Source organism: Augochlora pura, chromosome 11 (genome assembly GCF_028453695.1).
Source record: "Augochlora pura isolate Apur16 chromosome 11, APUR_v2.2.1, whole genome shotgun sequence".
Lineage (NCBI taxonomy): Eukaryota > Metazoa > Arthropoda > Insecta > Hymenoptera > Halictidae > Augochlora > Augochlora pura.
This window is the reverse complement of record NC_135782.1, coordinates 5,041,574-5,061,780: the sequence shown is the minus strand read 5'-3', so window position 1 is coordinate 5,061,780 and position 20,207 is coordinate 5,041,574. Positions and strand designations below refer to the sequence as shown.

General features: G+C 49.2%; 1 protein-coding gene across 1 annotated transcript in view; it reads left to right on the top strand.

Moving 5' to 3' along the window:
• Positions 1-6,519: 6,519 nt before the first annotated feature.
• Antp (homeotic protein antennapedia) overlaps positions 6,520-20,207 on the top strand; it is a 66,057-nt gene continuing 52,369 nt past the window's right edge. Inside the window, exon 1 of the mRNA XM_078194728.1 lies at positions 6,520-7,182. The gene's annotated coding sequence lies outside the window, so the exon portion shown is untranslated. The remainder of the gene's footprint in view (positions 7,183-20,207) is intronic.

The window sequence follows — 20,207 nt, the reverse complement described above, 5'->3', positions numbered from 1 at the left end:
TTTTACTGTGTTTAATTTTATTAACTGAGTGTGATTTTTTACTGTGAGACCTCCATATAGCTTTAGATTTAGACTTTTATGTATATAATGTATGTTTGAGATATAGTTTGCTCAATAACGTTGGCAATAAATGCTGAAAATCAACTTTAAAAAATTCCATAAAATCTATGTAATTATATTAAAGAAACTAGAGAGATAAAATTCATTGTAATGAACATATACAGATAACATTAATTTTGATCGAATAGGGCAGTGGAGTCGGTTTTACTGCAATTTTATTTTATCAGAAATCACATATTTAGAATAAAAAAGAAATAATAAAATTCCAGCCCTAATTCTTAAACCAACCCTTATATTACAATTAAAATTAAATATAAAACCTGTTCAAAAATTAGAATTACGGGAAAAATATACTCGTCATCTGCTTTTGAGAAGAAGCTAGTTCTTTTTCAGTATTGAATCTAAAAAATACAAGCAACCTGCGTTGACTTTGCCGAGACCTGCTACTTTCGAGGGACCGTCCCCGAAGAGAGCAGGACGCTGTCAAGCTTTAATAAAACTAAAAATACAGCCCCTCCGGGGCCGAATATCGCCCCGTTACTCGAAAAAGAAGTATTAGCAGGTTTCCCGTAAATCGTTAAACGTTGCGGTCTTCGAGAACCGAGGAGCCGGGAGCAGGCCACGCGGATATCACGCGGCTGATCAACGAACTGGGTCACGTAGCTTGTGCGGCACACGCTCACGCAGCCGACGACCATCTGCGGACCACTGCCGAACGTACATAATATATCTACGATCGTGAGATTCGAACAGCCTCCGAAGAAGTAGGAGGAAGAGGTCACTGATTGCCAGAGGGGCCCCCGCTTCCTCTGCGCCCGGCTAACCGCTAACCCGGCAAACGAACGGCCCGGCTACCGTTTTGACGGTCACCTAGCCGACGCCATTTGCCTTGCCATAATCTCCCTACTGTCCAGCCACGTCGACACCGTGCGTGATTCTGCTGCACGCGGACCTCCGCTGAGTTGACGCGTCGCTTCAACCTTTCTCGCGTCTTTATGATTAAATGAATCGTGGCGGTGTAAGTCAGGTTTTCTACAATGTAGAGATACAGGCAGCGTATCGGTCATGTGAGTTGTTTATTGGCTAAAATTGTTTAGACAATTTTTAGTAACTTTATCATTTATTTCAGTTGTGTTTTTAACACTTTGGTGTACAGACGATGATTTAGGTCTTCGTGATTCTGACTCAGTCAAATGTCGAAATGAGAAAATAAGCAGAAATAAATGCGATTCAAATAAACGTGGTCTTGTTCTCGCAAACGTACACGGGTTAATTACTTTCCGGGCTCGGCGAGTTCAGTGTTAACTAGTTGGTCGACTTCGCAGTTTCTGTTCCACTAAATAGCATCGATCCTAATTACCCGCGGTCGCTAGGCGAACGAAGAATGCCCTAAGAGGGTGCGGAAACAGTTCCATCGACTGCGGCGCATGTATCCGCAGACTGGTTAGAAGGTGCCGCGAACCGATGTCCCCGGAAGAATGCGAAACATTCGGTAACGCGACGGGTCACGGAGCAAGCCGCGTTGCAGCCGCAGGCGAGACCGATTAAAAGTCCGGATTAGCAAGTAAAAAGGAATGGATCCCGGTGTCTGCCAGGTTCTTGAAGGGAGCATCGAGTCCCGGCGAGTCCAATTACACGGGCACCGGGTTCTGCTTTGTTTCACGGCCGCTGCCCTGACGCCTGTATCCAGAGCCCCGGCACACACTCTCTCTCTCTCCTTTTCCCGCGAGCGGGCAACTTCCGGCGCGGCTCTCCGGCCCTCTCGACGAGGCGCGGCGCGGCGCGGCGCGGCGTTGCGATTCCGCTCGGCCCGAACGAACCGAGCAACGCGTTCTCCGTTCCCGGCGCGCCACGCTCCTGTGACTCGCCACGGTGTCCCGTTAATTTCTCGCGATCCGCGCCGCGATTACGCGCCGCCCGCCCGAAAATTTAGCGCTTTTCGGCCACCCTTTAAATCTTCGCCGCGGTCCCGCAGCCGGAAATAGCGTGGTCGCAGCCGCAGCCGCGGCGCTACCGCCACCTAATACGCCACCGGGCGACCCTTTATTTATTAGGCGTATCAGCCGAGAGTCCCATTGAAACGCAACAGTTAATTAACCGCGGACCGCCGAGCTACTACTTTGTGCCTTTGCGACGGCTACGCGAAGGCGTCGCCGGCCGTACAGCTTCTTTTGACAGCGATCTCCAGTCTGTCAGACTCGGAAAATGCCGACCGTGGCACGGTTCGTCAAGGTGCTATCTTACCAGTTGTAGAATGAGCGAGTCTTGCAACCGGATTTTGTTGCAGATACGAATCAACGGAGAATTTCTTAATGATTGTCCTTTCCTGCAGTGCTCTCTTTCTCTTTGAGCACTCGCGAAATGATAATTGTGTAAGTTACTTGCACGAGATAAGCTGAAAATAATGTGACCGAGATGCAAAAGAATAAAATTGCTGTACCAGTGTACTGCATCACCTCTTAACACAATATGATCACACACATTATGCTGAATCTTTTTCAAATTAATTTTTTCAGATCGCGTATTAACATAGTACACGTTTTTACTGATACTTTGCATATTTACTGTCTAGCGAAACCTGTTTATAAAATTAATCTAACGGTCCATCGATTATATCGAGCGTTAATGCTTACATTTGAATAATTTACACACGATAATACCGTCGGTGAATTAGTTTAAAATCGGGCAACAATTTATCGACCGCGAACGATCCGCGCCGATCTCGACAATGCCCGAGGATCATGCGAAAGAAATTGACGCTCCAGGGAAACAGCGGAGCGTGTTTCACGGATCGCCGCGGTTAGATAAGGATTTACTTTTCCAAACATGCAATTAGAGCCGCGATAACGTGACGTAACGCGCGCGTACGCTAATAGGCGGACGCGGAATCTCGCCGGAACGGAGATGCGCCCCGCGGAATTAATATTTATAACGTAACGCACTCTTTAGCGGGCTCCCGGCGCGTACACCAGCGGCGCGTTATCCGCGATATCTTCGTAGCCGCAATTAATTTCCTCGGTGCGCGGCCGCCGCGGCCCGGCTACGTCTCGGCCTCCGTTTCGCCTTAATTAATCAAATTCTTCTAACTGTGTTACAGGTAAGAGCGCTTTGATGTTTCTGCTACGCCTACGCCTGCGTTGATAGTCATGCCGGTAAGTGTTAATTCCAGTGCCGAGCCGCACGACAAGCAACATCTTGTAAATCGTAATTGGGGGAACGCTTCGAACCGCGGCGGGCTTTATGAGCCAATTCGATGCCGGCAATTTGTCGCTCGGAGCAGCTCTCCGTGCTGCGAAAAAACGGCCGTTGCTTCTGCGAATTTATCGCTTGCCGTCGGAACCGCTGAAACGAATTCGTTGGAGCGGGAATCGAACGCGAGTCGCCCGAGAAGATAACGATAATGCTCGGTGTTATTCGGTTGAACATTATAATTTTAAAGATGGCAATACTTTTCATTCGGATCCGACTTTTCGTTGATGAGTATACCAACGGTTGAGATTCTGGTTAGCGTCTCCCATGGACAGGTCCCATGTACGCCCATGGGAGTGTCGAGGCTTCTGTCTGTTCCTCCAGATGTGACGTTTTTTTTCTCGAGCACGTCGCGCCGTGGAAAACGGAGCCATTAGCTGCTGGAAAATTAAAGTCTCACGCGTTGATGTATTATAAAAATCTCATATTATTTTCCCTTATTACTATTACCATTATCAATATTTTATTAAGCTCAATTCCGTTGGAAAAATTAAGAAAGCCTCCGACACGCTGATATTAAATAGTTCAACGAATAATTATAGTCACGAAGAAAAAAATTAAATACAGTCGAAATGATCAGTTTCCTCGCTGATCTAGGAACCGATCGATGATTCGGGGGATGAAGTGTGGCAAGGCCTGGCGACGATCGGGGCCACGTGCCTGCGGTACGAGCCACGAACGAAACGTACGCGTACGCGAATCGAATTGAATGCGAAGCTCTCGAACCTCGGCGAGACGTGCGCGGCCTACGAGTTTGCGGACCGCGCGGAAAATTGCAGAAAATCCCGCGCGCGCCGCTCGCCGACGGATTCGACCGTCAATCTTTCAACAGGCTGCGGAGCCGACCGAGCAACGTCGGCTCGCAAACCCGGGATAGAGGCGGACGGATACTTTCGTGCGCCCTCGCCGCGAATAGAGCCTGATATATCTATCTCTAACGCCCGGCTAGGCAGGAAGTGGTATAAATAGGCGAACACGCCGTGGACGAGCGCGTGTCGATCCGCAGAACGTCGAGATTCACCTGCGACTTTGATCCTTTATCCTCGATACAGCTTGCAAAATGGCCGAAGAAGGGATCCTGTTGTTCCTATCCAATTTCTTGAGAAATTACAACTTTTACGATACATTGTTGTCGTCAGTGCACCCTTTCTGGTAATTTGGAATTACCAGTAACAATGGAGGATAAAATAATAATTATCGAACCATTTTGTTAGTCTATTGCAAGTTAGATATCAAGAGAAAAGGGATTAAATAGTCTGTTAAGTAATCTAAAATTAACAAAAGCGGCATATACCCTATTACTTCTATATTTAATTTGGTATCTCTTCGTCATCGAGGATGAATCACTATTTAGAGCATTCCATATTAATTTGTATCTTCGAGTGTCTGTTGAATTCATTAATCGCCTAGTATTTGCTGGAACAGTAACGTACGAGGCTCCAGCATCGAAACACATGAAAACTGTTTTCGAGGCGTCGTATAATCCAATGATCGTTCGCAGAGTCGGCCATTGTTCTTCCGTAACTGCTGCCTCACTATTCCCCTCGGACATTGTTTATTGAATCTAATTGCGTAACAGCCGAACGTCTTCGATAAAATCAGCGATCGAATATGCGCGAGAATATTTCCGCGGCGCCTTCATTTCTGCCGCAAGAAAGTAGCGAGCGTTCTCTTCGACGAAGTTTCGAACGTTCCGACTTCGACAACGTCGCTCAATGTACTTCAATTATCGTGGACGAAATGAGCGAAGGCCGGGCCGAATTGAAATAAATCGAACGATTAACTCCCGCCCGCAGTGGGACCGAGCTCGCTCCAACGTCGTGCTCGACTAGCTGCAGCTGAAAGAGAACACGCCGTGAAACCAAATGTTGTGCACACGATTTCTGAAAAATTCTTAGGACCGATCCGGAATAAGGAGACGGTAGAACGGCGACAGTTTGGCGAAAACATTGCGAGCCGTAAGAATGTCCACGGTTCACTTCGAGGGATGGTAAAGTAAAGGCGAGTAAACACGGTCGCGCGCGGTTCACTTCGAAAAATTCCAACATCCCCATCCGCGTTCAATAAATCGCTTGGTCGCGCGGCAAGACGCGGCTTGCTCGGAAAATTCAGCACCCCCATAAACAGTCCGTCGTCGGTAGTTTCTAAGCGGGTGCCGGGCTCCCTGGTCCGGTTCGTCGTCCGAGCAATTTATTTTCCGGTCTCGAACCGAGAGACCGTCCAATACGGGCGCAACGAGAGAGATCCAATACGGGCAATCAAACGCTGTCGAGCGTACGCCTCCCTTTGTTGACGCAGAAAGAAGCAGCGTGACAGGGCTTCTCGGGCGACCCCCCTATCTCCGAGGGAGAGAAACCGGAGAGAGAAAGGCTCTGCGAGAGGGAGTGAAAAGAGAGAAAAAGAGAGAAGGAGAGAGAGAGAGTGTGCGTGTGTGTGTGCGAGGAGTGGAGAGAGGAAAAGGCGACGAGAGAAAGGCTAGATAAAGCCGTGGAAAAAGACGGAAAGATCGCGCGCGAAATAGAGGAGCGTGGAATCTGTGAAACAGCGGGGAAAGGAGGACGGAGAGAGCGTCGGGAATACGCAACCACCATCGTGCTGGATCACGGGGGCGTAAAGAGAGAGAATAGAGAGGAGAGGCGAGAGGCAGGAGGAGCGAGAAAGAGAGAGGGCGAGAGGTGGTGGCGGTGGAGGGGCGCGGGGGTGTCGCGGGTTCCACGGCGTCGAGGGGGAAGGGGCGATGCTCAACGCATGTGCACAGGGCGCCTCGCGTCGCGGCGCTCTGGTCCCGCCGGCTCTCGGAGGCTGCGAAACCGAGCGGCCGGAATTCGCGGATCAGAGTGGTCGGATCTCTCGCTTCAGATCTACGCTCGGCGCGAAGACAGAGGTGACCCCCGCGGTTTTCCATGAAAATCGAGCGACGACTCGCGGGAACCGTCCGTTCGACGCTGGCCCACGGTACGGTCGCACGAGGTTGCCTCGATCAGAACGTGGAACAGAATGGTGGTGCCGCGGTCGCGTCCTGGCCATCGGTGACGACGAGCACCGGTCCGCAGAGCAACCGATCTAGTCAGGAGCGCGGAGTGCACGTGCTGCGACATGACCGCATCCTCGAGCCTCGGGATCAGCGTGGTCGTCTAGCTCCTCGGTGCTCGACACCGGCGTCGGCCGGCTCCAGTTAACAGAGACAGAGTCGCAGAGACCGGGAGCAGCAGCATCAGCAGCAGCTGCGTCCACGAGAAGAAGCCGGAGAGAGGCTTAGACAATCGCAACGCCCGCGCGGGTGCATGACTCGCTAAAGCAATCGCTCGCTTATTTTTTATTGTTCTTCATCCGCAGACGGCATAGCCTGGATTAGACGACGCGCGCGCGAACCGTGGACCGGGCACGAGCGCGTCTACCGAACAGTGTGAGCAAGCACGGCCGGAGTATAGTGATACCGCGGAAGGGTTTTGCCGGTTAGACCGTTCGAGGCGAGAGCAAGGGTGATGGTGATTGGACTCGTATGCCGGCGTGGTTCACAGCAGAGTAAGCTACCGCGAAGGACACATGTTCCGTGGAGGGTGTCGGGCCGTTTCCACTGCACGGGGTGTCGTCTGGCTGGCCCGGTGACTGTCCGCGATCTCCATCGGACCACGAGGCTGCCCGAGGAGGAGCTGCTGGCGCGTGGTGGGAAGAACCAGCCACGACGGGGCCCGGCGCCGGGGCACGAACAAGGCCCCCGGTGCAGGGAAGAAGCCAGGCGGAGGGGGAACCCGGGCCCGGCGTAGCAGCAACGGCCCTGAAACTACAGGGGAACCTAGCTACCCCCTTGCACAGGGGGGACACCAGGCGGAGACCTCGCCGACGACGGCGACGGAAAAAGAAGCGACGGAGGTGAGCCCGCTGAATTTCAACCCTCTAGGCCGTAGGAGTTTACCTCGATTTTAACCCAACATCGCTACCCCACTCGGCGACGGACGACCATCCCTTTGTTTTCGTTAGGCTTTCGCGTCCATGTTCTCGATGCTCGAGCTCACCTCGATGCATCTTTCAGACAAGTGACGACGGCTCTCCTGTTTTTTTTTTCTTGGTGAGAATAAGTGTTTGGCAGTGACCACACACGGACGCCAAAGTGTTACCGTAGACAAGCAACCACGTCGCTGTCAATGGCGCCGCTTATTTTGGTAGTGCAAGTGATCCGCTACGGATTTCTGGGGATCTTTGTTAGGGATCTAGGACACTGGCACCAAGGTTCGATTGTGCGACAGCTGCTTGGTCAGTCCTTACGGTACACGGTGCTTTCGATCCTACGTTTCGACGCCTGCTACCGTTTCTCTTACTTCGATTGAAACGCGGTCCATTGTTAGGGGTAGTTCAAGTGAAATCGAATGCTGGCGTAACTCAACGTAGCTCGCTGCTTTATGCAGGATTATTTTGCCGACTAAACTATTAGTTACTTAAAACAATAGAACACATGACACCTTTATTACTATTTTAGAACAGGAAAAATCACTGACTCGGTTAGATGACGATCAGACTGCGGATTTTTATGCAGAGTAGAAAATTGTCTGCTTTAATTGCATGACAGAGGAGATGTAGAGACATTCCCTTTCCTTGTTAATAACTTTAATCAGCTGAAAATATTATGATTATATCAGTATTATATTATTATTATGTCACGTTATGTAACGTTACATTATATGATTATATTACATTATGCTTAATTTGAAACCCTTTCATTTTTTTAGTACTTTGTATCTGATCGCCATATCTTCATAATTTCATGAAATCTGCAGTCTAGTGATGGCTTTAGAGACTAGAGTTATTAAAAGAGAAACATTCCACTATTAAAAATAGCTATCCTACGTCGTCTAGGATTTGGATCAAATGAAAGTACTCGGAAAGAATCGAATAAACGATCGCTCTCGGTGAATTCGCCGTACAATTTCCATGTTTTCTTCTGGCTCGATCAGGATCCCGGTGTCCCCGTAGGCTCAGGTCGATGGAAAACGAAGTCCGGTCACGTGTACGCGAAAAATTCGGTACGCGGTGTGTTTCGACGACCAGTTTCTTGCCGCGCGGAGAGGGGCATCGAGCGCGACGAGTAATAAAACGATGAGTAACGAGTGGAATCGGGCGCAATAACACACGATCGGACAATAAGAAAATAAGACACGGTCGCGAGAACCAGGGTCCTGTTCAATATTCGAGGAACGTGGCCGGCGCGACGTTCGCCGTGGCAAAAACGCGAAAAAAATGCCGGCCGCTGTCCGTCGGGCGAATTTAAACAATGGAGGGATTCGTTTTCGAGCGCGGAGACCAGTATACCGGGTCTCAAATCCGCTTTCTTTTCTCTTGAGAACGCGGAGATTCGTTCGACGAGAATTCGAGGCTCGTGACAGGCGGATGATGAATGAGCCGATCCCGTGCTATTAATTAGGTTCGATAGATGTTGCGCGGCGTTCGTACGCGAGGCGCGGCGCGGTGGCAGCCTTCTCGAGATAATTACTGGCGATTCTGTCATGGGAAAGGAAAACTCGCTCGCTCGGAATCGTGGTTTTCTTTAATAAGGCAGTGGCAGTTCCTTGGACGAGAAAGTTGCGAAGCGTTTGAAATTCTTCAGGGTTTTGCATCGATTTACTCAACTAATTGAGAATAAACGGCGGCGATCAACGTTAAGTTTGCAGTTATACTAATCTATGCTGACCGTGTACAATTTTCTCAGGTTAGAGAGACGATGATATCTCAACTGGTAAACGCATCTCTACAATTTCTGTCGATTATTAATTTAATCGTAATAGAAGGATTTTTGAGAACGAAAACTTGTTAACCAGACTTTCGTTAACCTCGATGAACGGGCAACGTTCCCGCGGATCAGAAAACTGTGAACAGAAATCACGGGTGAAACGGCGCCGGTTAATCCGTGCATAGTTAATCAGCGTAGGAGGTGTGCGACTCGAGAAAGGGAGGCGCGCAACGAGGTCGCGGAGGCGAGCGGCGCGCGTGCAACATAAATCGAAGGGAAACCGAAAGCAGACAGTCGCGTCGTCTACGTACAACAGGTCACTCGTTGAATAATTTACCATCGGGAAATGTTTGAATAGAAACGGAGGGAGGGGGTGCCTCCTGCGAGCGTCGCCAAGGACCGACACGAGTTTCGCGTGAAACCGTGGCCCCGAATCGCGACGCTTCGCGGTCGCAGCTTCGCATCCATTTCTCACGAGACGCCCTGCGTCTGCGGTGCCTTGTTCTTGGAGCGGCTCGCAAATTTCCCCGCCGCCGCCGTTGCGACGCGGCTAGAAATTTCATAATTGCCGGGAACGGTGCGAGTTTTTATTTTCGGTCCGGCTCTTCTGAATTATTTTTTCACTCGGGGACCCCCTGTCCACTCGCCACGCTTGAACATTGTTGTGCAACATACGAATTTGCCGGCGAGTGACAAAGTGCCTGCGAAGAAGTCGCGACAAAATATCGCACCGGACGCCACCGGCGAGCCGCTGACTGACTTACGAGCAGGAAGCATCTAAATCGCCCGGTTACAAGCTGCATGACAATTCAATTTCTGCCAAGCGGTTCTTGAAGTTTGTTTCAACGTCGAGCGGAAGAGCGAACACGAACGTCCGTGTCTGCGACACGGAGAGTTTCAACGAGTATTTTGAAATTTCCAGAGTCCTTTGTTCTAATCCGAAATACTCTGTTCCGAAAATTGTACCACATAAATTGTGATGTATCGCTAGCCAGCGATAGAAATTTGCGTCCGTTCGCAAATAATTCGAAAATCATTTCTGCGGTCTATTTAGACCGGTCGCTGTTTACTGTCAGGTACCAAACATTTTCCAGCGGCGAGCTAATGAACGATCCGCGAAAAACGCGCGGGCGTAACACGGTCGCGCGGACACCGAACGAACGCCTCTCGTGAAAGGGCTCTTATGATAAAACGCGGGACGTGCGGGAGATAACGTGACGTTTAAATTAACGCCGGGCCCGCAACACACGACACGCTTCGAATGTCACATTACGATACCCCCCCGTAACGGTTGATCAACGCTCCCGCCAAAATTCGTTACCGGGTTCCCGCTTATTCATCAAAACTCACCCGCGCCGGTGTATCGACGAAACGCGTTCGACCGCCGACGAAGTTATCTGATTCCCCAATTTTTTCATTTTTTTTTTTTTTTTTTCATTTCCTTTCGTTCGCTCGTTCGTTCGACCCGGTTGTCTTTTTTCCGCCAGCGTTCCGCTCCGCTTTTCCCTCCCGCCTCCGGTTCCGTTACTCCCGGAGGCTCCTTCCGCCCCCCGCCTCCCCCTCCTCTCGATGAAATCGAAAGCTACGCCCGCAAAAATAAATGATCTAGATCCCGTCGAGAGAGTCGCGCCACTGAAAAATTGCCAGTTGAAAAGTTAACCGTCGATGTATCTTTTGGCTGCGCGCGCGCGCGCGCGGAACGTTGAAAACCGGCGTTTCGCGGTGCTCTCCGATGCTCTGCGAGAGAGAGAGAGGACACTGACACGTTCCATTGGATACATTTGCATTTCTTTCTCGTTATTTTACGCGTTTTCTTGTTGCGCGTTTGATCGCCGATCTTGTTCAACGTCGGCGATTTAACGACGGACACTTTTGCCTTTTTTTCTTCGTGGTACTTTTCAGCGGCGATGGTTGACGCGAGATTTACGGAGCACTGGAAACAGCTGTTTTATATTGGCTTGTAAAAGTCACAATATGGCATTCATTCCGGATCTTTAACGAGTGTTGTATTGAAAAAATAACTCGTAAACGAAACTTTACGATCTGAATAATCGTAAATTTGAAAAGTAGTGTCACTTCGACGAGTTCCGTAAGCTAATGTTGATCTGTGAGATTCTTTAGCGAAATTATGGAATGGATTTTGCAAAATTTCTTTTCGGGATTGTTTGTACAAGACGAATTATTACCTGCCTTTTTAACGTGGTTACGAACTTCAATAAGGACACTGAGATATTTCCTTTTTACTAATGACAAAAATAGTTAAATAACTCTCGTAATTCTTTTTTAAATTTCTGACTAAATGCCACCAGACCAAAGAATAAAATTACGTATTACAGAGATAAAATAATACGTTAAAGTATTCCATTATCACTGACGACAAAAACTTGATTCTGTTTTATAATTTTCACTTGAATAATATCACCTGAAGAACAAAATCGTACATAAATTCAAGCAGCAATTTAATCCGAAAAAAGAACGACGAACGAAGCTGAACCCCAAGCAGAAAAATCAGGTGTGAACCTCCGAGGGGAGTTAATGCCCATGCGCTATGTGGAAAGGAAAGGCAAGACCACCGTGTGATTCGCGTCCACTTACGTTCCCGGCGAGTTGGTCAATTTGTAAGGACGCTTTCCCAGGTTCGCCGTCCGGCAGGAATTACTGGTTCGAAGAAAATGGCGCTGCCGATCGGCGGGACGCGCGTGCCTGGGCCCATTCGGTAATTCGCTAACCGCTCTTAATTGTAATTGTACCGCGCGGCGGATTCCAGGCCGTCGTCGATGGCGGCGGGGGTAGGGGGCCGCCCGGCAAAAACGCGGATTCCAGTGTTAAACCGCTTGCGGCCCCCGGGGTTTCTTGCCGGGGAGGGTTACCGGTCGGCGTCACAATCCCGTTTTTCTTCCGTCGCGTCAACAAATTTCATCGACGTGCCGATCAGATGCCGGGGCGACCCTAAACCCGACCACCGGTGCGCGGAGCCCTAAGGGAACCCGTAGCTGGTTACACGCGCGCGCGCGAGGAACGCTTCCCGGGAAGCATTCCACGGGTTCGTTTGTCCGGCCCGCCTAGATCGCTTACCTAGATACTTTAATGGCCGGTCGTTTTGATTAAATGCCGATAATTGCCCGGTCTCGGGAAGAAATTCGCCGTTGCCGCGTGCGGCTTCGCGCCGCGCCGCGCCGGGAACGGTAATCGGCCCCCTGTCCGAGATCGAATCGATGGCGTGCTGATCGAGAACGATCTACAGAGAAACCTTCTCCTTGGGTGAACTGCCCTTTTACGGCTGCATATTTCCTTCGGAGAGGCGGAGTGGGGACGGTATAACGTGGTAGCGGAAACCGATTCCGAGGAAACGAATCGCTGTGGGGTTTTAAGTGATCCGATGCGCACCTGGGAGCGTTCGCGGGGGCCAATTCGATTCTTCTAATGGCGAAACTTGACGAAATTGCGACGAGAACGTTCACTGTGCTCAGAAGCAAATTAACGAGAGCAGATCGTTATTATTTCTGCAATGGTGCGAACAATATTCTGACAATTAACACTAGACCTTAGAAAATGCTTATCGATAATTTATTAATAGAATTATTTATTAATTTATTAATCGAAGAATTCACAAAACGGACGCCACGGTAATTATCATAACCGTTTCGCAAAGTATAGACGCTTGATACTAATACACGCTGGAGGGATGATGGTTAACCCTTAACCATCTGCTAAGCAGGTATTATACTCCTACGACCGGCACCTTAATTTTTTAAGCTTTTGATTTCCCCTTATTCTAAGCTTCAAAAATATTTACAAAAATCCTGCAATACTTATCGAAGCTTCTACTTTAATCTCCAATTGCTGATTAAATTTCTATAACCGAATAAACCAAACAACCTCACCCTTCCGCTTACAATAATATTAAAAACCAACATTTTCGCCCGAGCACTTACAATCCCAGGTAGCCGGCGAAGGGTTAAAACGCGCAAATGTATGAATCACGCGAACGCGACACGGTCAGACGAACTATGAAACTTCCGGCGACCGATCAATGGATACGAACGCGAAATGATGCGACCAGTGCAGTACACGTACCTTGCCGTCCTAGCCGCGTCGCGCACGACCATCTGCCGCCGGGCTGGAAGCTTTTTCGAAAAACGCCATGCTGGTGCGCGTTCTTTTTTTATTGTTTCGTGAAAATCGAGAGACCGGTGCCCTGGGCGCGGCTCGCGCAGAATTCTTAGGCTGGAAAGGCCGCGATGCTGGTTGGCTGAGGTTCCCCTCGCTCGTATTACGTCCCTTCCGTTCGTGACAGACCCGGCACAGGGGGGGATGTGGGGGAGGGTTGCGATGGCAGGAAATGAAGGGAACGATGGAGAAGGAGGCGCGGGGGAGGGGGGCCGGGGGGTGATAGGAAAATTTGATGGAGGGTGGCTCCCGGGAGAGGGGAACCCGCGGAGTGAATGCGGAGAGACGGAGACGGAAAGGGAGAGAAAGAGAGAGAGGGGGAGAGATAGACAGAGAGAGCAAGAGAGAGAGAGAGAGAGAAGACAGAGAGGTGGAACAGGAGGAACGGAGGGCTATCAATGACGCGTTAGAGCACGTCACGTCGTGCAACACATCTGCCGCCATGCGCCGTCATATATATTATCTTGACGATACGTCAATTCGGCCACTGATCATTATACTGATTACCTTGGCACGCAAACTGCCCGCGTGTGCGACCGTTCTCATGACTCGGTTATTAATAAGCCTAGGTCGCCGGGATTTCGACAGGATCACCGTCTTCCGACAGAGGATCGCCCGGATCCTTCTCAGTCGATCACAGTGATCCCTCCGACCCGATCTCTCTCCCCCTTCATCCAAGTTTTATGGATAGGAAAGTAACGTTGGTTTTATGCATGAAATAATATGCAGTGAAAAGATTTTAATTTAAGAATTTGCTTCGAACGAAATTCGTTCTTCAAAAAGTTTAGTCTCAAGGGCCTTTTGTCTAACACTATTTAATATTGTCGCGAGAAATTGTTCCACTGGTGCGAGAAATGAAAGAGGGGTGATTTTATTTAGAAAAATGTTTCTTATTGATGAATAATTATTTAATGTAGTCAGGTCAGTTCTCTTATATTGGAGAAGTATTAATGAACATGTTGTGACAGTTTTATTGTTAAATAATTTTCAAGAAAAGTTTGAAGATTATCTCAAATTATTGTTTCAAAAAATTATTGGATAATTATAAGATAAAGTTACGTATTATTTGAAATAATATTAGAAACAATACTATTTCTAGACCGTGTATCTAATGCAAACGTAGAAGCCAATTACAATTATGTTTCCCTCTCAAATTTAAATTTCATTTATCCGTTTACTCCGCAAAAACTCCGCAAATGTGTCGACGTCTTCGTAACGCAATGCGCCTAAAAAGGATTGTTCGGCCCCAAGTGCCTTTGCTCGCCAAAAAAAATATGGCACCTGGCCGAAGACACGGAATCCCCCGAAGTGTGAAAAGTGCGGCGCGAGAAGGTATCGGAAGAATCGACAACAGAAAACGTAGAGAGAAGGTGGAGGATGGCGAGGAAGCGGGCAGAAGGTGCCGAAGAGAAGCAACGAAGACCGACACTCTGTGCCTAACGCAAGGCCCCGGAGCGGCCTGCGCCATAAATTTCGATATTATACACGAGGCCTCGCCGGCCCGGGGAGAAAGAAGAGAAAACTGGCTGCTCGCGGCGAGGGTTGGAGGAATAGCCCGCCGGTGACGCAACCAACAATGCTCTCACGAGGTTTTAACTTTCTTTTTTCGCTCCCCCGGCCCACAATGGCCCGCACGCTCTTGCGCAAACTTTCCCCGATTTCCCCCGGCCCGGCGCGAACCGAAGCGGACCGTTCCCCACAAAAGGACACGACCACGGCCCCGGAGGATCCTCCGTGATCTCCCGGTGTCTCTCGGTCCTTTTTTTCTTTTTTTTTTCTCTCGTCCCCCGTCCTTCATTTCCGCTCACGGCGGACTCGCATTCAAGGTCGGGACATATGAAAACGTGACGACTGTGCGCACGGGATGCAGCACGATCCCGAATTTGTTCGTCGCCGTCTGCACGCTCCGGGACTCCTCTCCTAAGCTGATTCGCGCCTGAGAAACGGGCAGGGGAATTAACCGTGGACTTGGCTGCGAACATCGACTCCTGCTCGCATTTTTACGATTTTTCTTGTACCTGGAAAATGGCACCGGGTTTACGTGATTATAGAACCGATGGAAATCGAATACATGTCACGAAAATATTATTCGAGGCTTCTATAAAAATCTACGTTTACAGAATAAATCGTGACAATTTTGTAAACTTTTCCAATTTTTCTACAATCGTTCAATTTCGGTCAAACAATTGGTTAACCGATCACTGTGCAAAAGAACGAGAAAAGTCTGCCAGGAGACGTGTTCGAGATAGCGCACGTATTGTTGCCAGATAATGAAGCCATTAGGAGTTTCATTGAGTAAATGCAGAACGCCTCCGTTCGTACGAGTAAACAGCCGGTGTCCAACTCGTTTGATTTACGTAGCTTCGACCAGATTCTTGCATGACAGATGAGTTCTTCATATTCTTTCGTTGCCGTAGAATATTTCGAATTCCCTGCGACACTAGCTCGTAGAGATATTAAATCGTTCGTTTGATGTGGAACAAAATATATCGGTGAACTCGAGTGGACGTTTGCGTCTACTTCGTTTTAACATTATTTAAACATTATTTAAAATTATCGCAGCTGTGAATTAGATACTCTTAGTTACTCTGATATATTTTATAATTTTGCTTCTTTTCTGATTTCGTTTATTTGTGCGTCATCTTATAGTAAAAATCGTGCTTTCGCTTTTGGATTATTACATTTTTGTAGACAATTTGCAAGATCTTTATTTATCTAAATTTCAAAGTTAGTCTTGCGCTGATTGACTTTTGCACCGTCGATAAATGATTTCAACAGAAAAGACAGTAATAAAAATCGCAAATAAATAGTCGGCGAGTATTAAAACGTCACCGACGTGTAAACATCGCGACAGATCAAACACTCTGGACCGGCGGCATGAAAACAGCTCTAAAAGCGGAAAGACGGTGCGGCCCGCGCTTGAGGATGCGCGCCGTCCTGTCAATTATCTCCGTCACGGCGAGTAAAAATCGTCCCCGGGGGCCGTTTCCCCGGTGGCCGGTAAACAGGAGGATTCTTTTAGCCAAAAATCGGGAAAAACGGCTCGTTAAACCGTCCCGCCGTAAATCAAAGACTATTTGTCCCGCGTCGGGGTCGTCGAGACGCGCGGGATCCAGGGCGGCGCGGCGGTCGCGCGCGCGATCTTCGGGAGTGGATTTTTATTTCGGGAATGAGCGGTGGCATGCAACGTGCCCCGCTGGATCCCTCTTGTTATTTCTCGTACTTTCCATCGCGATAAATCACGGGCGCCGACGGAAGGGCTGAGGAAGTAAGACCGACAGAAGGGGGCAAACGCTTGTTGCCAGACGGGAAACCGAAAACCGCTCGCGCTGGAAAGTCCTGCGCGTCGCGCACGAATTTATCGAGACCGCGCAAAATTCTGGCGTTCGCGGCGTTTTTCCGCGCGGTATTCGTCCAGGCCGCGGTTCCGATTTTTCAACGGGCATAAATTTCTTCGGCCCTCGATCGCAGCCACCCCCGATAAATAGTCGCGCCGCGAACAATACCCTCCCTCCCTCGAAAATTGACCGCTTTACACGGTCGAAATGTGTCTTTAATAGGTTAACGGGACGCGCATCGATATCTATTGTCGGACACACAAGCGAAACGCGTCGATGTGTCTCGCCGTTGTTTCCCATCGCGACGGGAAAAAGGCGGAAAAATCGATGGGACTCCCGAACCGTGACTTCTCGATTTCTATTGTCCGCCTATCCGCGTTAATCTCTTCCTGTCCCCCCGTGGAAATTCCGCCCAGAATGCCGCCTATTCCAGTGAATTTACCGTCATGGTTACGCCGTCGTTCGTGCCGCTCGTCGAACCTCGTTGCTGCACGAAATTAGGCGCGCCGCCCGTTCAACGAAATCAAACAGGAATTAATTTGCGGACGACGACGTTGCCCGGCGATCATCGACGTGGAAATTTATTTTCTGCTCTCAACGATTAGAAGCACGATGGAACCAGCTGACGTTACGGCTGGAATTTTCATTGGCCTCGTCGGCCGAAGGAGCTTCGCGATCGATGCTCCGCGGGACGAGGTATCGAGGGAGGATGAATCATCGAAGAGAGCGCCCGCTGCATTAGGAATTGTTTCGCAATCAAGGAAAAAAAGTAATTCGTCGGTGTAACCCCCGGTGCCGTGGGCGGGCAGATATAGCGGCGGGGACCGGCCCTAACTCGATTTCCCCTAAAACTTGCCGGTGGAAGGAACGCGGAACCGTAGTCGTTAATTTCCCGGAGAACGATAGAGCTGTTACGCAATCGGCGAAAACCCGCCCCGTATTGTTTTCGAGCGTGAGCTTCTTAAATTCGAGTTATTTTCGTCTAGCGCTCTGGGCAAGATGGATGGCGCGTGGGGTTTCTGGCAACATCGTTGCTCCTCGCGATGGCAACTGCTACGCAGCAGTGGAACTAGAGGAACAGAGGTGACGAGGGGAGGAGGGAAAGGGAGACGACACGAGAGAGTGAGAGAGAGAGTGAAAGATGGAGAGGGAACGAGAGCTCGTCCTCCGTTGGAAGTTGTTCCCGAGGAACGTCGCGTAGTTGGCGAACGAAACGCCAGCCGCCCCCGTACGTCGACGATGTCTCTTCTTCTGCCCTCGGCCTCTGTCCTCCTCGCCCTTTCGTCTCCTCGCACGAGAGAAGCACCGTGTGACGCCTTCGGGGCGCCGTGTCTCGTTATCCGCGTGATTTATGCCGCGCTAATTGCACCGCGGCGAACAATAACCGCCGCGGTCTGCGGCGATTGTCAAGGCTGATTCTCTGCGACACAACGGGTCCTCCTCCTTTTCGATTGCTCCGGGGTCCTTTCGCGATTATTCCTTCTTCAACGTCGCTAAATCATTCCAACAGATTTCGGTGCCGTCGCTTCGAAAGGGGCGAGGAAACATCGGCTTTACAGAGGATTTTAAAACAGAGACAGATATGGCTCTGCGAAATGTGAAACCGCGGAAATATGTTAACAATTTGACGGCCGACCTCGCGTACGCGTGACTTCGCGAAAATTTAAATAATAAAAATTGATTCAGCTTAGATTTTTGAAGAATGTAGCATAATCATATTATTATCAAAATTTATCCTGTTTATGTTATTATAATTACAATATTAACACTTTGACTGCCGCGTCACCCATATATGGCTAACAAAATTATTTAAAATTTCATTTTCGAATATTAATTTCTTCGCCGATCCATTATAATTTCCTAATTTTATTAAAATTCGCAAGAAAAATGTTTGAATGTCGCTGAATAAAATACGTCAAATTTATGATACTTTTGAGGTTGCCGCGGCGGCAAAAGTGTTAAGAGATCCATTCGCACAGCTCTGCATACCATTATCGCGTGTTCGAATTGACTAATCTCTTCACACTTCATCTTCAAGCCTCAAATAACAAGGCGATTCAGTCGCAAGAATTATACGCAGTGTTCCCATGTTAATGTTCTCTACCTACCCGATTCCAGTTTCGTCGGACGTATCTCAATCCGGTTTGCCACCACAATAAAGAGCTGCTGCAACGATTTTACACTGGATTACTGTTAGTGAACTTGGCCCCGAAAGAAGGGCTGCTCTCCATGTCGGCTCCATTTTTCTTCCTCGTGATCTTTTCACGCAATTTTTAATTGCTTCGAAAATTTAATAAAAATATGAAAGAGAGAAATATAAAAAAGACTTACGGAATTTAATTTCATATAGATTATATAAAATGGACATCAGACAAACCATTTTGGATTTCGATTTAAAATGGCTTCGTCTAAAGAGGATTAATAGCGAAGAGTATAGAGATGTTTTTACGAACAAATGATAAAACATAAACTTATTTATGGTAAAAATACTAAAGTAAATAATTACCTTTTCGTTCGATTCGATCAAAGGAGTAATCTATAGAAAGGAAGACCTAGATCCCATAGCACCCTAAATCTTCCTCGTGCCATTACCCTTCGTCGATCCCCGATCCAGACCAGAGTTCGCTCCCAAAAACCACCATCGAGAAAACGTCGGGACTAAAGGAAATTACGGTGTGATAACGACGCGACCATGCCACGTGGTCCGAATCGGGATGCGCGAGGTATCCACCTGGCCGGTTCCCATGGATCCGCCGCCATTCCTTGTTCGCGGGTCCGAGCTTACACGTGTACATAGCCGGGAACGTTCGACGCGGTGCTTCTGTGTGCAAGCCCGGGGTCGTCTGGTCGGTTATGCAAATAACGTGCTCGCGAGCGTATTCACCGGCGCGGAGATCTCCGCTCGCGTGTGCGTGCGCCGCGAGAGAGACTCGACAATGGCCTGCCGATTTATTATTGTAAAAGTCGAAATGCGTGACGCAACGCCGCGTTAAGCAGTCCGCCCCGATGTCTCAATAGCCTGGTCCGGAGAGGGAAGGAAGGAGGACGGTGGTCCCTGACGGGGTCGCGATCTTAATTCCGCCGCGAGAAACGCAAATCACCGGCGACCGGAGCGGTTTTTTTCAACCGGCCCGTAATTTATGGCAGGCCGGGGGATGTTTGTTTCGTCTGTTAGCGCCGAGAGCAAGCGAGCGAGCGAGCGAGCAAGATATTTCACTGGTTGTAACGAGTGTAACGAGGCCCCGACGAGGCCTCGTCGCGCCACGACGTTACATAATCGCAGTTTTGCGACGAGATACCGAAGGCCGCCGTGCCTCGTATCTCGCTTTTTGACGATTTATCGCACGAACCGCCGGGAATCCTGTATTTTTGAAAGTCCGACGACTACGGCGACGCTTCAAAGGACCCGGCCGACGCACGTGCAATCGCGACGATCGCGACGAACAAACTCGAAGAACTCGCTTTCCCGTTTCACCGGGAAAAAAACCTATTTTTCCCGGTAAACGAGACAGTCTTGTGGAAAAGCCTCTCGACGTATTGGATCGAACTCGTAGCCAGAGAAAGCGTGTAAAAGGCCTTTAATCATCGGTAATAAGTCTCCCGTAGTTTTTTTCCGACGCACGCGACAGTCTGTCATTAGTCCGGTCAATTTGGTACGACCGCGA